Source organism: Melozone crissalis, unplaced genomic scaffold (genome assembly GCF_028551555.1).
Source record: "Melozone crissalis strain CALT ecotype California unplaced genomic scaffold, PUWL_Pcris_2 ptg000045l_1, whole genome shotgun sequence".
NCBI classification, from domain to species: domain Eukaryota; kingdom Metazoa; phylum Chordata; class Aves; order Passeriformes; family Passerellidae; genus Melozone; species Melozone crissalis.
The window spans coordinates 18,022,625-18,037,615 of NW_026535823.1; the positions used below are offsets into that span (position 1 = coordinate 18,022,625).

A 14,991-nucleotide genomic window follows, 5' to 3' on the forward strand; every position below is an offset into this window, starting at 1 on the left:
AACAGGGACCTGTATCCTCAAAGGACAACAGATCCTAGAAAGGGGAGGACCATTCATGAGCCTGGGCAGAGAAGCCTGGGCCTGCTCCTTGTCTGTGTGGGAAGGGGAGAAAATGGTGGCTGTCTTCTACAGCAATAGCTCCCAGCCCTGGAGTGCTCATGTGGAGAGGGTCTCCAGGAGGATGTGTTAGTTGAACACCCTGTGCAGTGTTCCCAGAGATGGAATGCTGGAGCAACATGAGCTGTCAGCGAGGTGAGGCTCAGCACTGGCCATGGCTGGGTGCTCCTGACCTGCCCAGCCTGAGCTCAGCCTGGGCCAGCAGGAACAGCTCATTTCAAAGCAGGAGCTGGAGGCAAAGCATCCTGCTGGCCCCACCACTGCTCCTGGAGGAAAAGAGTCTAAAGCTATAGTTTTGTAAATGAGTAATTCTCTGTTTGGATATATGGGCATGGTTTGCTGTTGTATCTTTAATGAAAATATGGGCTGGTAAACTGCTCTTTTGCAAGTTGGAGAATTAGGTTTCTTGTTTTAGCCCCAGAAAACTTAGTGTAATTACCTGTCAGTTCATTTTGATGGCTTTTATTTTTTGTTGTAATTCCCATGAATTTAAACCCAACCCTTGCTGCTGCCAATGGCAACAGGATTACACTCATGTCAGCTGACCCAGAAGAAGTGTGTTTTCATTACCCCACAGAGGTATGCTCTGATTTAGTGAAGTACTTCATAACCACAATAGGTCAATAGGAAGTACACTTGAACAACTACAGTGTTGCATGATGCTGAATAGTAAGGAGAAACAGCGTTAGGCATCTCAGAAGAACCCAGGATGAACAGATATTTTTAACCTTATTAGCTCTGTGCATCAGCTTCCCACTTGTAAAATGGTTTACAATTAAATGAACCAAAGGGTTGTTCTGAAAATAAATTCATTAATGTTTGAGAATTATTCAGATACTATGCCATGGAGTGCAATAGACTATCCCACAAGTAAATGAAAATTCTCTGTTCTGTAAAATACATTTTGAAGCAAGTGTGAACTGAGGAAGATGGAGGACCACCCTCTGAACAGTGAGAATAACAAAAATACTGAATAACTGCCCTGTTCCTTTGTTGAGCACCATCACCTCAGTTGTGGACTGAAGTGATTATTTCCTGGGGGAAAAATTAGTAATGTATAATGTAAATTCATATTGCAAATCCTGAGTTTAAGGTAATGAATTAAGATTATATGAGTTTTAAGTCCTTCCTCAGTTGCTGCCACGAGCCACCTTTTTTCCCACATTCATTAACTTTGCTTGTGTTTGCAACAGCACAGCTCCTTGAAGCTAGTGGTTTTTTTATATAATAAGTTTATCTATCTATCTATCTATCTATCTATTCTTCAAAGTCAGGTTACCAATTGAATTAATTCCGTGAGGAGTCCTTACAGCATGTCTGGATATTGAAATAGCTTTAAAAAGTCTGAAGCAGCCTATGAAAAAATTGAGATAAAAATTAAAAGTAAAATCAGTTAAATTTGATAGTTGGAGGTAATTTTCTGTATCACATCTGGGAATTCAGAGGTGGAACAGCCATTACTGCTGGTGGTAGTGTCTGGCCTAAACCTTTACATTGCACTGTATATCTTCACAAATCTAAACATATGAAGTGCGCTAAAAGATGTATCAAAGTCTTCTGGTGCAAAAATTACTTTTTGGACTATGCTGTTGTGGAAAGCCTGGGCTCTTTTTGCTGTGCATCCCTCAGGAAGGTATAAACAAGATAAAATTGTTTTTGTTTTTTTTCCTAACTGCTCTTAGTTTACATGTTCACTTTGTATCAATAAATGCTTTTACAGACACAAGCTTTGAGGCCATGTGGTTGAATCCAAGATTCATCCTCCATCCCTGGACCAGAGACATCCACATGAGCCTTCATCCTTGGCCTGGTACCAGCTGTGGGGTGAAATGGGTAAGAGCACTTTTTAGGTAGCTGCACAGATGGCGTTTCCTAACCAAACCTTGTATTGCCTCCAGGATAAATGGAGGGAGAAGGTGACTGCCACATCATGGCCACTTTTATGCCAACAAAGAGTATTCTATTTAAGTGGCTTCCCTTGGGGTCTCGACCTGAAAAACCTATTCTTAAAGATAAACAGATTAATAAGGCAAGGGCATGAGCTGTTAGTAGGCAAATTATCTATCCATCTGACCCAGGTAGTTTCACATAAAGAGAGATGAGAGGCACCATCAAACAAAACAAGCCAATATTTCATTTCTATCCTGGTATTTCTGAGTGTGTTTTAAAGGAAATTAGAGACAAAAGTATTAGACTATATTTCTCTGGTTTAGTTATGTTAATGCACTGCAATGCAGTTATATTTTGGATTTTTTTATGTGACCTTACTGATTTGTGCTGTTTTATTGTTATTAAAAGTATTTTAGTTATATTGATAATTAAGTCAGATTAGGCTGTGAAGACTTCCTGACACATAATAAACCTTTTTACTATTTTTGATACTAGAACAGAAAATTAAAGAGATTCTATTTCTGAAATAGTAAAAGAGAGTCTTATCTTTCCAAAATCTATGTTGATTCAAAACAGCTCATGGAAATAATGCAAGTAGAGCACAGTACAACTGAGGAAATGCTGGAAATGGAACATGATATTCATTGGCTTATGTTTCTCAGCAGTGCCTGTGGAGTGGCCATAAGTATGCTCTGGAGGAAGGCAAAGCTTGAACTCACTCACTGCCCCTGTGTCTTTCTCAGGAGGATTTAGCTAATCAATAGATATGTAGATGTAGGAATTTTGGCAACTTCACTGAAAGCATGATCTGCTTGATTTAACTGATCATTTGAAATAAGCAGACTTCAAAATAATTTATGTTGAGAGCTGTTTGTGCAGCAGCAACTTGTGAAAAATGTGCCATTTGCTTAGAAAACCACCACAGTTCAAGACTAAAAATACCATACAGTATTGGTTGATTTGTTCAGGGAACTTTTCTTTCAAATTTGTTGCTAGTTCATGCTCAGAAGATATATGCTAACTGGTCTGGTCTACTGAAACTCAAATGTCTAGCTGGGAAGAAAAAACTTGTATCAGCTGGGCAGATATAATTAAAGTTTCAGGCTTACTTCATACCCAGGTAGAGACTTTGAGAGACTTAAGGGAATTTAGTGCTAATCCAAACCTAGTATCTCCCAACTGACGACATGATGGGCAGCATGGAACTGTAATTGGAAGGGCATTGGAGGGGGACCTGGAGAGATTATAGAGGAGCGAGAAGAGAGGATTAGACAAGCACAGGAATAAGTACAGCAACTTCAGAAAATTACCTAATGCAATGCAGTCCTTGTGTCTTTGTGATATTCAGAATCCTAGGCTTGTCAGAGAATACAATACCACACACCTTGCAGTTCTGTTCTAGAAATCTGCATCTGAGAATGCCAACTGTCAAAGCCTTTACAAGCTAAAGGAAGCTGCTTAGGGAGATGTAGGCAGTTCAGCTGACAATGCCTCCTCTTAATCCTGCCATGTATTAGAATCATCTATCCTTATCTCCAGATCTGTCAAAACAGGTCAAGTGATCAAACTTCAGGATGCTCACCCATGCATCATGTGGCACATGGCCTCAAAGACATGGGGCTCTGTGATCTACCAGCACCCACAGATCTTGCTTAATGTTCACAGAGACTCTGAAAGGAGTTTTTGGGAAGATTCCCTTTAATTGAAATGGCATCTTTCCCCTCTTAGAATTCCTCTCTACCACGTCATATCTATTCCAACAAGTGCTCAGGAGCTACTGCTAGAGATTAAGTCAAAGCTTGCAAGCATGTGAATCCTCCTTTTATGACTTTGACTCCATCTCATTTTCCTTACGTTGCTTTCACATTATCGTCATCTCTTCCAATACTACTTTACTTTGCTTTTATTGGTGCTTTTTCCCTTGATCCTGTCCCCTCAAATAATTTATTTCCTGTCTTTGATTTGGAATGGATCTGTATGCTCTTCTCTTACTGCCAGTCTTCTTGCCCCTACCTGATGATTAGCAGTCCTTTCTAGGCACACTGTGAGTACAATTTGGCATGCAGCGGAGCACCAGTCTCAAGGAGCAGACACGGCCCAGAGGAACAACCTGGGACATGCAGTGAAACCAGATGAAATCCAGTATGACCTCCTGAGATCCAAGTCAGAAAAGGCAGATTTTTAAATTAAATATTGCATTACAAGGTGAGGGAAGGAAGCTAATGAAGTCTGTTCCCTTAGAATAAGGGGACAAATTTTTTCTTATTTTACTAGTACACTAATTTTTTAAAGACGTTGCAGATGAAAAATGGTGTCACTCTAGTTGATCCAAGAAGACAGACAGAAATTTAGAATCATCTGATAGCTCCAATTAGGGAAGAAATTGAGATGGGTAATTCTGTGAAGTAATCTTTCTAGTTGATAAAATCCTGTTGTGCTTGCACATAGAAACATCAGCCAGCCAGAAACAGTTGCTCTGTTCTTATTACCAAACTCCATGTAGCACCATGGCCAGGACATTCTCTAGACTCCTCTGACCTTACATAAACTCAGGCTTGCATTCTGCTCTTTGCTTGCATGCCTCCCTCATGCTTTCAAGCAAGATTCAGCAAAAACGTTCTTTTAGATAAATTTATTTTCTGAAGTTTTGTCTTTTTTTTCTCTTGGTTTGGTTTGGATTTTTTTTGTATGCATTTTTTCTTCCTTTCATCTTGTACAGCTATGCTGTGAATCTTTCAGATGACTTAAGGAAGCATATGCAGCTAACAATGTCCTACCTTTTTTGCCTTAAAGTGCTGCCCACATTTTATGGATGTCTCTCTGTCTCAGCTACACCTTAAACACACTGATTTTTAAAAATCTTTTGCAGTGATAGAGCCCAAAATTTATCAGCAAAGGTGCGGTTTCCACCCCAATCCTGTTGAGTAGTCCTATGTTCGGGAGAGATTCCTAGGCCTGGAGTGATGGGGATTTTTCATCAATGTTGTCACATTCTACTATTGGGAATGACGTAATAGCTTGGCTAATTAAATTCTAGTAATATGCACTTACGTGGCTGATCAGTACTACAGCTATTCATTTTATAACATTTTAATCTTTAAAATGTTAGAAAAGCTATTTGAAATGAGTGGCTTACTGTAAATGAATGGACGGAGACCACAGTCAATAAGTAAAGTGCTCATTCACCAAAGTGCTTTAGCAAGGTTATATTTTTGTTAAGGATTTTAAAGCTGGACATAGTGTTGAATTGAAGCCCATCAGCCATTTCTGTCATTTATTTAGATTTACTAAATGATCTGAAAAGAGATTTAAATGCCAGCAAAAGGGGTTGGGCAGAGGGACTACCAGACCAGTCCTCAGCTCTCCTACTGATGTGTTTTGGATGTCATTGACAGCTAAATGCAACACATTATCTGACCCACACCTTACATCAAAGCCTTGCCTTTTTGTTCTGTTGCTTTGAATGTGAATTGATACAGTATATGGCATGGGACTTGTGTTGCCCCATAAGAAGATGGAATGTAACCCAAATACACACTTAGATGATGCTGGTACTGCTTGGAATTAGCAATTGTTTGGCTTGAAATCTTTGTCAGCAACTTTCCTGCAAATGTAACAACCACTTGTTAGTGACATTTGGGAGAGGAATACACAGGATAAAACATGAGTCAGCCCACAGCATGTAACTTTTCAGCTAATGTTTATTAAATATTATCTTTGTTTCAAAGCAGTGCACTGGAAGAACATCAAAATGACTTCAAAGCTTCAGTGATAATTTTTGTGTTGTATTTTAACAATGTGTTTTATCACTATAGCTTGCTATAGATTTGCTTCAAATATTAAATAGACTCTGGATATAGTAGTTAGCTGAATTGTTTATGGGATCAAAATCAAACTAAACGTTCAGAAAATTTTCAGCAAGAGATTCCAGTTAATGAAAGCACCATTTGTGATGTGCTAAAACATGTATACACATAGGTATTGCCCCATTTATCAGACATGAGAGCTAATTACCTCATCCACTGCTATATTTCTTCCATCCTCTGCATTTCAATTCCCAATATTAACACATAGGTGGTCAAGCTGACCATTGAATAGCCTACATGAGCATGAATGCATTAAATAATTTAATGTTAGAAGAGTTTATTAAACTGCCACATTCTAATCAGCATGCGTACCTGCCTTCATTAATCTTGCACTGGTCCATGGTGTGTCTCCACAGCCGCCATAGAGTGTGCTAATGTTAATAGGAGCTCTTAACAAACAGGATCAGTTAATCAAGGAAAATTTACTATTAGCCACATGACCATGCATACTGAAATCTAATTACAATCAGATTTAACCTCTTTATTACTGTATTCATCCAAATACAGTTGTTATCACTTGTGATACTAAAGTATTCCAAACTGAGACATGATTATACTCGTTTGAACAGGAAATCCTTACATCAGCTCACATTTATTAAGAAGGGAGACTTTCTTTTTGCCATGTTTTCAGTGTATAATGTTATATGGGTTATATTTATTGCCAAAAGTAGGAAAACTAGTACCACATTTTCTCACCTGAAACCTGGCTACAGAAATGATTGCTAGAACAGAATGTTGAAAAATAATCTTTACTATTCTGGATTAATTCAGATAGAATTTACCACTTGGTAAATTGTCAGTTAACTCTGGATTTGGTTGATATAATTGAGAATATACAGGGGATTTAGCAGACAAAGTGTTTAAAAGTTATTAAGCAATGCTCTTCTTTCCGATATCCATTGAACATTATTTTATTCTCGGCTATTTCCATTAGATCTTACACTGTGATAAGCAATTAAGCTCCATCAGAGGCCATGATTCTTGAGCTAGTTCACAGAATGAGAAAGGTTAGAAGGGACCTCTAGAGACTTAGTTCTTCATAAAGAAAGGGTAAATGGAGATAATTCTGGTTTAGAGCTATCGATTTATATTTATTTTATTTTATTTGTTTTATTATATTATTTTTAAATGTTCTTTTTCTGTATGCAGAGTCGACAGTATTAGTTCAGGGCAGAGAAGGTGAAGTGTGTTTCTTTAATTAGGAATGTGCACAATATTTTGGGTGGAAAAGTAATATATTTTAAACCACAGTAGAGGTTAGAATTCTGAGCTATATTAAACTGATGAGAGGGTTGTTTGCATGCTTCATTGATTGTTCCATGGTTTGCATGTGTTCCTTGGCTGAGAAACACCAATCACTGCACTTCTGGTGCATGGTAGGAAGTGGGAATTGGATCTTAGCCTTTCTGACTTTTGGCTATGGATGACCACCAGCCTTGGGGACACTACTGAGCCCTGCATTAGTCTCAATCACCATATGGTGTTTGCCATCACACCTCTCTCTTCTCTTCTTCCTCACCCCTTCTCCATTCTTCCTCCTTCTCCTCCACTCTGTTGTTTAACTGAGTAATTTCTTTAATGGATATAAAGTCCTGGAATGGTTTCATCTGTGAAAAATCAGTTTGTTGGAAATCTGCTTTTTGGTGTACACTGCTCCATACCAGTGGTAAATATAGGGGTTCTTTTGAGCTAGGGTAAGCCAGCCCAAGTCAGGATGGTAGAGCTGAGTCTAGGAAGGAAGAACATGCTAAGGCAGATTTTTTTTCTTTTTTCTCTCCCTTCTACTGTTCTAACATTCTCTCTTTTCTCCACTTACTTGTCTCTTGGATTACTCTTCTTACCTTACTAGCACCCTTAATCCAAGGTATGCCAAAGCACTCCTTTGAGGGTGCATAAGTGTTTGGGTTGTTTTGCACCTGTTCTCTGAAAGACTTCTCTATTGCAAATAGGTTTTTTATTTTTGCAACTGTAAGTTAATATTGCTTAATGTTCTTGATAGATGGCCATCACCATTATTGTGCCATACATAAAGCTGGGACAACCAATTAGCAGTTAGGAACAAGGACTGTTTCATCCTCTCCTGTCCTGTCATTTTCTAGTATTATTCTCTGTACTGATGTTTCAGCTTCATTCTTGATACAAACTAAGGAACTCAATGAATTGAATTTTTTTGGGGTGCCAAAGACCAGATGAGTCTCTGTGTTTGCTCTGGCACTAAAGCCTCTCTATGGACTTTTTAAGGTGTATGATTGCATTTGGAAGGAAAGTGTGAATGTCATTTGCTGCAATACATGTACTCTGAAGGCATCATTCACAGTAGTTGCTGAACTTAGGGGAAAGTGCTGCATTTTTAGGTCATTTGCAGAGAAACTGTGGGATGAAGACAATTTGACTATTGTGCATGGCATGCAGTGATGTGAGACAGAAGGGATTTCTTTCAACTTAGCTGATATGTAGTTACATCACTGTGTTCTTTAGCATGTCCAACATTCTAAAATATAACATTTAGGGACTGTATTAGCATCTGGTGTACTGAACAAATCCAATAGCACTGTCAGAACTAAACAGTAGAATAAACAACACAACATAATGAGAACAAGATCTGATTCTTCATTTGTAGAATATCCTTCCTCTGCACTGCTTTCTTTTGTACTTCTTCTGCTTTCGATTGCAATTGCTGTAAAAATCTGTCCACAAAAGAGAATGCTGATAACTTGCTAAATGTACAAATCCAGCATGATAGAAGAATTTAATGCAATAGTATATGACTCAAATATAATGTAGTTTGGAAATGTCATATGATAATCCTACATAAAACCCTATTCATCAAAAGGCTTCTGCTGTCAGGTCATGATGATGCTTTGATTATTTTACACATTATTTACACTAGATAGAGTTAGAAGGCATATTCTATGCATGATTCAAGATGAAAAGTAATCCTCTAAAAGAGAGGGTGTATTCTTTGTACAGATGTTAATTTTGATCATAGGAAAGGAGGGAGAAGTACTAATAAAATTGGTCAGGACATAACAGTATTTTGAAATTACTCTTAAAAAGCGAATGGATGTATAATGTGAAAGTATTTTTAAAAATTTAACATTACATTAAAGTAGCTGCCTGAGTTCTGTGACTGGGAAATTGTAAGCTAAAGGAGATATGACATTTGCTGTAATGAAATCAGGATAGCTAGAAAAAATGTCTGAAAAGGTCCTAGACTGAGGAAAAGAAGGACAATTCAGCAAGATTTGTGGCATCATATATTATGTGATGGTACCGAGCTTATAGCAGCTGTCTAACATTGGAAATGTGAGTTTATCAGTGCAACTGAATAAACAAAACCAAAAGATGTAGAAATGACCCTGAGTCCCGGTACTGTGTGTGCTGACCACTGCTGGAAAGGACAGGTTCTGTGGCAAGCAGTGTAGGGAGAGATGTCAGGTATTCATTAAGTGATCAGGGAATTGACCTGGAGGTCTGAGAATTGCAGGCAAAACCTATGAATATGATAGAGATGACACAACCCTTCCCTTCCCTTCCCTTCCCTTCCCTCCCCTCCCCTCCCCTCCCCTCCCCTCCCCGCCTTGCTGTGCTCTGCATTGCATTTTGAATAGCAGGTTTTTCTTCTAACATCTCCCCATAAGGAACAGGTGATGTGTGTTGTCCTGTAGATTCACTGTTCATTTGTTTGGATTCACCTGGGCTCTGTGGATTGTTGGTTTCCACAGGAAACCTAAAATAGCTGATGCAATTTCCCCTTTTAAAGCATCTCTTGAGATTTAGTGTTTCCCTTTATCCCTGACTTAACAAGCAGAATTCTACCTGCCTAGGCTGGTAAATATTGACCTTGTAATGATGACAATGAAATTGTATTTTGCCATAAGGATTTTAAGTAAGTGTGCTTTATGCAAAACTTCAATTTATAATCTATATATCAGGAGAAAGTGATTAATTAAAATCATAAGCTTTTTCTTAATTATGTATAGGAGTTCTAACAGTCTACTGCCATATTTTACAAGTAAAACACTAAAAAGTGTTTTCACTTAATATTGATGTGTTTTAATTATCATGTTTGTTGAATTCCTTCCCCACATTAAATAACAGAAAAAATAAAATGGGGCATAAACAGTTTTAGAAAATTAATGCTATAGGGAATTTGCTGAAGGAGCTGGAAGGCCAGATTAAAACATTTTCCAGACCTGCTGAGAGCTTATCTTAAAACATGACCAAGATAATTGTTTTATTTTCCTCTCCTGAAACATCTGGAATAAGTTCCTAAAGAGATAAGAAGTGTATGCACAAAGTGCAACTGTAGCATAGTGTTACACTCCCACATAGCTTTTCATTTAATGTGTTTCAACTACCACCTGGCCAAACAGAGATGAAAATATAGTGAAACATGTTCGAGCTCGAAGAATTGTTCAATCTTTTGTTATTCCCTACCACTCCTCACATGATTTGTCTCCTGCTTCTTTTTCTCAAGGGCTAAATGTTGCAGGGAATCACAGTTCCTACTCAGCAGAGTAACCACAACAAAGCTCTTCTGGAAATGAAAGCTACATCCAGCCTCCTCTGCTTTTATCTGTAAATGAAACACACTCTAAGCCTGTATCTGTTGTTGGAGGCTGTAATATCTAGGAGAGTTAGGCACCCTTTTATAAATCTCATCTTGGAAATCCCATCTGAGGAGAATTATTTCCTTATTCTTTATGATTATAAGGCATTAACAGATAAAAGTGTTTTCACTGTGGTAACTTATTTGTAGCTGAACTTTCCCTTAATGAGAATATGCTGTTTTCTACACTGCCTGTGGTTTGCACACTGAAGATATAAGAGCATACAACTTGAATATACAGAAATACTTGTATTCAAAATAAATTATACTAAATTTTAGATTAGACAATGGTAAACTGTGGCATGCTAAGGAAGTGCTTTTTGAACAGAAAGCTGTACTGTGCCTTTTTGCCACAGCACAAAGAAACAGTGCTGTCCATACTAGATACACCTGGAAGCAGAGGTGGGACACTGTGTTGGGAAGCTCATGAACAGCTCCAGGCATTCCTTCCAGGAAAAGTATGTGAGAATGATGCAGGACTTGCATAACCACACTTGTTAATTCTTTAAAAAAGGAGAAAAGGAATAGTTATCGAATTGTAATGAATATGTGTGTGACACAGAGAGATAACTCATGGCTTCTTGATGCTGCAAATCTACCTGCATCAATTCTGTTAGCAATGAACGTAAAAGGGTTGTCGAACCAATGCCACTTTCTGAGCAATTCTGTTACAATTGCCCTGTTAAAATTTAAAATTAAAGCTGAACTATTCCTGATTGGGTGTTCTAATTGCTTTGTATATCAGAAGTCTGACTTCTGCTCCTTCAAAGAGAAAGGCAAGCCAGCAGGATGGCTTTCCAACTAGACACAAATGTCTTGTGTCTAGTTGGAAATGACCACCAGAATTGGTAATTAAATTGGTAATAAAAAAAAATCGAAAGATTTTTTGTGTAATAAATGCAGTTTCTGTGACTGCCTCCTCAGCTTCTAAAACACTATGAAGAACTGAGTGAATGAGCCCAGAATGTATACTTCAGCATCTTTAACCTTTTTATTCACAATTGAAAAGTTTCACAATTGAAAATTCCATGATAACAACAAATTCTACAGGCTTACTTTTTCTTTTTTAAGATAGTTTGTCAAGAACTGCACAAGTTTTTAAGTCAGATCTCACTGCAATTTGAAATAAATTTGTATTTTATTAAAATCTGTTGTCTGAGACAAGATAAAGTATGCCTTTAGTGCTGAAATGCTATCTAAAATTTGCATGTGGTCTAAACCAGACATTTGACTTTCTGCTTTGCTGGGCTTTTTGCTTTTTACTTGGTTTCAAGTAATTCCAAAATGAATCTTTTCTCATCTCTCCTTTTCCAAGAATGGCCAGTGAGTAAAAACCTATCATATTTAAAGTATTACTTAAATAGTTGCATTTAATTTAATAGTTAAACTATTAAAACCTTTTAGGTGACCAACTTGTCTATTGTAAAGAAGCAAAGAGAAGGAAAATATGGAGATAAGCCAGAGAAGTTACCAAGAGTTACAAATGTTCATACTAATGTTTCAGGGAGCCAAAGACAGATATTTAAATCCCATTTCAGATCATGTGTTCTACAGATCACAAAGGCAGGAAAGCTCTACCTTGACTCAGGGTTTTCCTGAAAGCTAATTCCTGGATCCAAGTAGAGTTTTGACATGATTATAATTCAATCAGATGATAATGGTCCCATCTGGCAATAGAATAGCAAGTCAGCTGAGACTGATGATGACATTTTACCTTCTCCAAATTCCTCACTCACGAGCTCAAAGGACCTATAAATTTGATACCCGGCTCTTCCTCCTCTCTTTCTCGCAGCACAGCAAATTTTCAGTCAGTCCTTTTCTCTATTTTTGCTGAGAATACTCCTACATTTCATCTCCTCATGTATGTTGTAAATTCTCACTAATTTCCTCACTCTTCCTAATCCAGTAACTTTTCCCACCTTAATTTGGCAATGTGATGACTTCTTATAAGTGTTTTGACTTTTAAAGTGCTGTCTTTACTTAATTCTTAGTAGCCTTAAGTAGAGAAGGAGTTAAGTATGTGCTTGCCTGTGTCTATCCATTTCTGCAGCCCTTTCCACAGGAATGAGGGAAGCAAGACAGAGGTAGCTATGCTTTTTGGCTACTGATGCAGACTTTCCCAGAGGTAGCCTGAATGCCATTACTTGTGTTGTTTAGACTGGCATTTACTATCTGAATACATTAGTACCCTGCACTTAATTAAAGTAAACAGTGATTAAAAGTCTGATGATGCTTCCTAATTCAAAACCAAGGTCTGTACTCACAAGATGAGACCGAGACTGCAGTTTTCTGAGGAGTGAGGTTTGGACATGAAGTTCCTTGTCTGGGCCATTTGCTTCTTTCTGCCCATTTGGTAATTCCCATACCTTTGCTCCTCCCAAGGGTAAGCCTTGGGAGGAGAAGATACTAAGGGAGAGAGGGGTTTAATCCAAACAATTTTGCTGTCTCCTTTCCTTCTCAACAACTACCAGTCGAAACATGAGGGTGTGTGCCTATAAAACGGAGGAAGGCAGAAGGAGCATGTTAGGAAGGGCGAGAGACCTCCTAAACTGACTTCATCCCTGACAAAACTGATACCAGGAAAAGATAATGTGGTAGAGAAGAATGCAGCATTTGTGATCCAGCACTGCTGGAGATACAAGCAGCTTATCTCGCTATAGGAATGTTCGGTGTAGGATTCCTGTGTTGTTGCTTGTTGTCCACCCAAATGATTCACTTCTGAAGATAAAAATTTATCAGTCTATAGTGCTCTGCGAATTTCCCTAACAATTTTTCAACAAGCTCTCCTAGGCTTTATTTTTGGTGTGCTGGCAGCAACAAACATTGCAGCAGGTTTTTCTGTCTGACACCTCTCTCTCGTCCTGATCACTATATTTATCGACACACAGATTTGTTTTTTCAAATCTCAGCTTCAATCATACTCATTCTCTCCTCCCTGAAGATTGCTTGGCACTAATCTGGGTTTGGTTTGGTTGGGTTTTTGATTTAATGATGCTTCAACAGAGATCGTTGAGTTTTGAAAACATAAACATCCCTTCCAGCCCATCCAGAAAAGTGCACTGGAACCTAACAGAATAATCCTCCCTCTTGTAGGGTCATTTTATAGATAAACAAAACATGTACTCAGCTGATACTTTGCTGGAACTTATCTTTACTTCTAACATCATTCCTTTGACGGATTTTGTCATCCTCACTTTACTGAATGATATTTTATTCCTCCAGTCATTTTGTACATCATAACAGAACTGTGAGAGCAGTGTGTGCATATCTACAAAAGAATTTGATCCACAGTGCTGTTGGTTTGTTGCTGCCAATATTGTTGGGGTCTTTTTCCTCTGATTATTGACTATTTAGTCAATATAAAGTCATAGACTTTAAAATTTTTAAGATATTATATACTTCTAATCTAATACTTAGTTTATATGAACATTGTATTATGAAACTTGATTTTTTTTCTAAGGAAAATATGAAGACATTTTTCATGCTGAGCAAGCAGCTCTGAATTTCTGGAAAATAAAATTTCTTATTCAGTCTTTAGTCCTATATCACCGTCTCTGAGAATTCAGGTAGTGGGGGGAGGCATTTGAAATTAATTGGAAGATTCTCTTTCTTCTATCTTTTCTAAAGAGTTTTTGGGAAGAGGGAGGAGAAGTGCGTAGGCTGTGGGCTGGCAAGTTCCATATTCTTTCTCCTTCAGCATTAGGAGATGCTATAAAGATTGCAGTCTCTGTGCTTGGTCTTGTTCCCACACTCCTGCTGTTGACACCGTCACCTCCCTACTCCCAGACTCCCCCTTATCTGCAGCAAAATGCAAATCTTGTTCAAATTATGATAGTGATCTCACACCAAGTAATAGCTATTTTGTTGCAAACCATCAGTCATGTATCCCTTGTGCCCAGTGTTGTCACCAGATTCAAAGAATAGGCAGGTCAAATCAGCTCTCAAAACGAAGCCATTGGGTGAAGCCTAACACTGAAAGCCTGGGTTCAGTAAACCTTGAAGCTAAGTTGAAGTTTTCCCACTTGGAAACCCTCATTCTGGTGTTCAACACAGAAGATTGGAGGGAAAATAGAGAATTGTAGAAATCCTTCGATATATGCTAGATCCATCCATAGAATCTTCTCAATAGTATAAAGAGACTCACTGGAGAGAACAGATTCTGAGTTCATGGAACTTGTAGTTGCCAAAGTCTATTTTCAGACTTTTCTTTTTTTTCTTCCTCTTCTCACTGTTTGTTTCCCGTTGCAGCCAGTTTTGAGTCTCTGCAATTTGATGTCTGTTCTCAGCATTGCTGAGAGGGAGGCAGAAACAAAGGGTGTGCAAGGGAAGCATCCTCCCAAAGAGAACTTCTGCCACTCTGGGAAAATACTTTGTGCAAACAAGGAATATCTGTGTTTGCTTGACTCTCTTCAATGTGGAGTAAAGTGGAGGGCTTTAGAGGTTGAATGGTTTTATTCTGCTTCTTTTTGTTGAGTATAACCACTGTGGCTTCATTTCAGTACTCTG

At 38.2% G+C, this 14,991-nt stretch overlaps 1 long non-coding RNA gene across 1 annotated transcript in view; it reads left to right on the plus strand.

Annotated features, from left to right (window-relative positions):
* The window catches only part of LOC128943346 (uncharacterized), a 415,897-nt gene that overhangs the window by 148,525 nt on the left and 252,381 nt on the right, over positions 1–14,991 (plus strand). Inside the window, exon 5 of the long non-coding RNA XR_008483692.1 lies at positions 1,838–1,950. This is a non-coding gene — a long non-coding RNA (uncharacterized LOC128943346). The remainder of the gene's footprint in view (positions 1–1,837; positions 1,951–14,991) is intronic.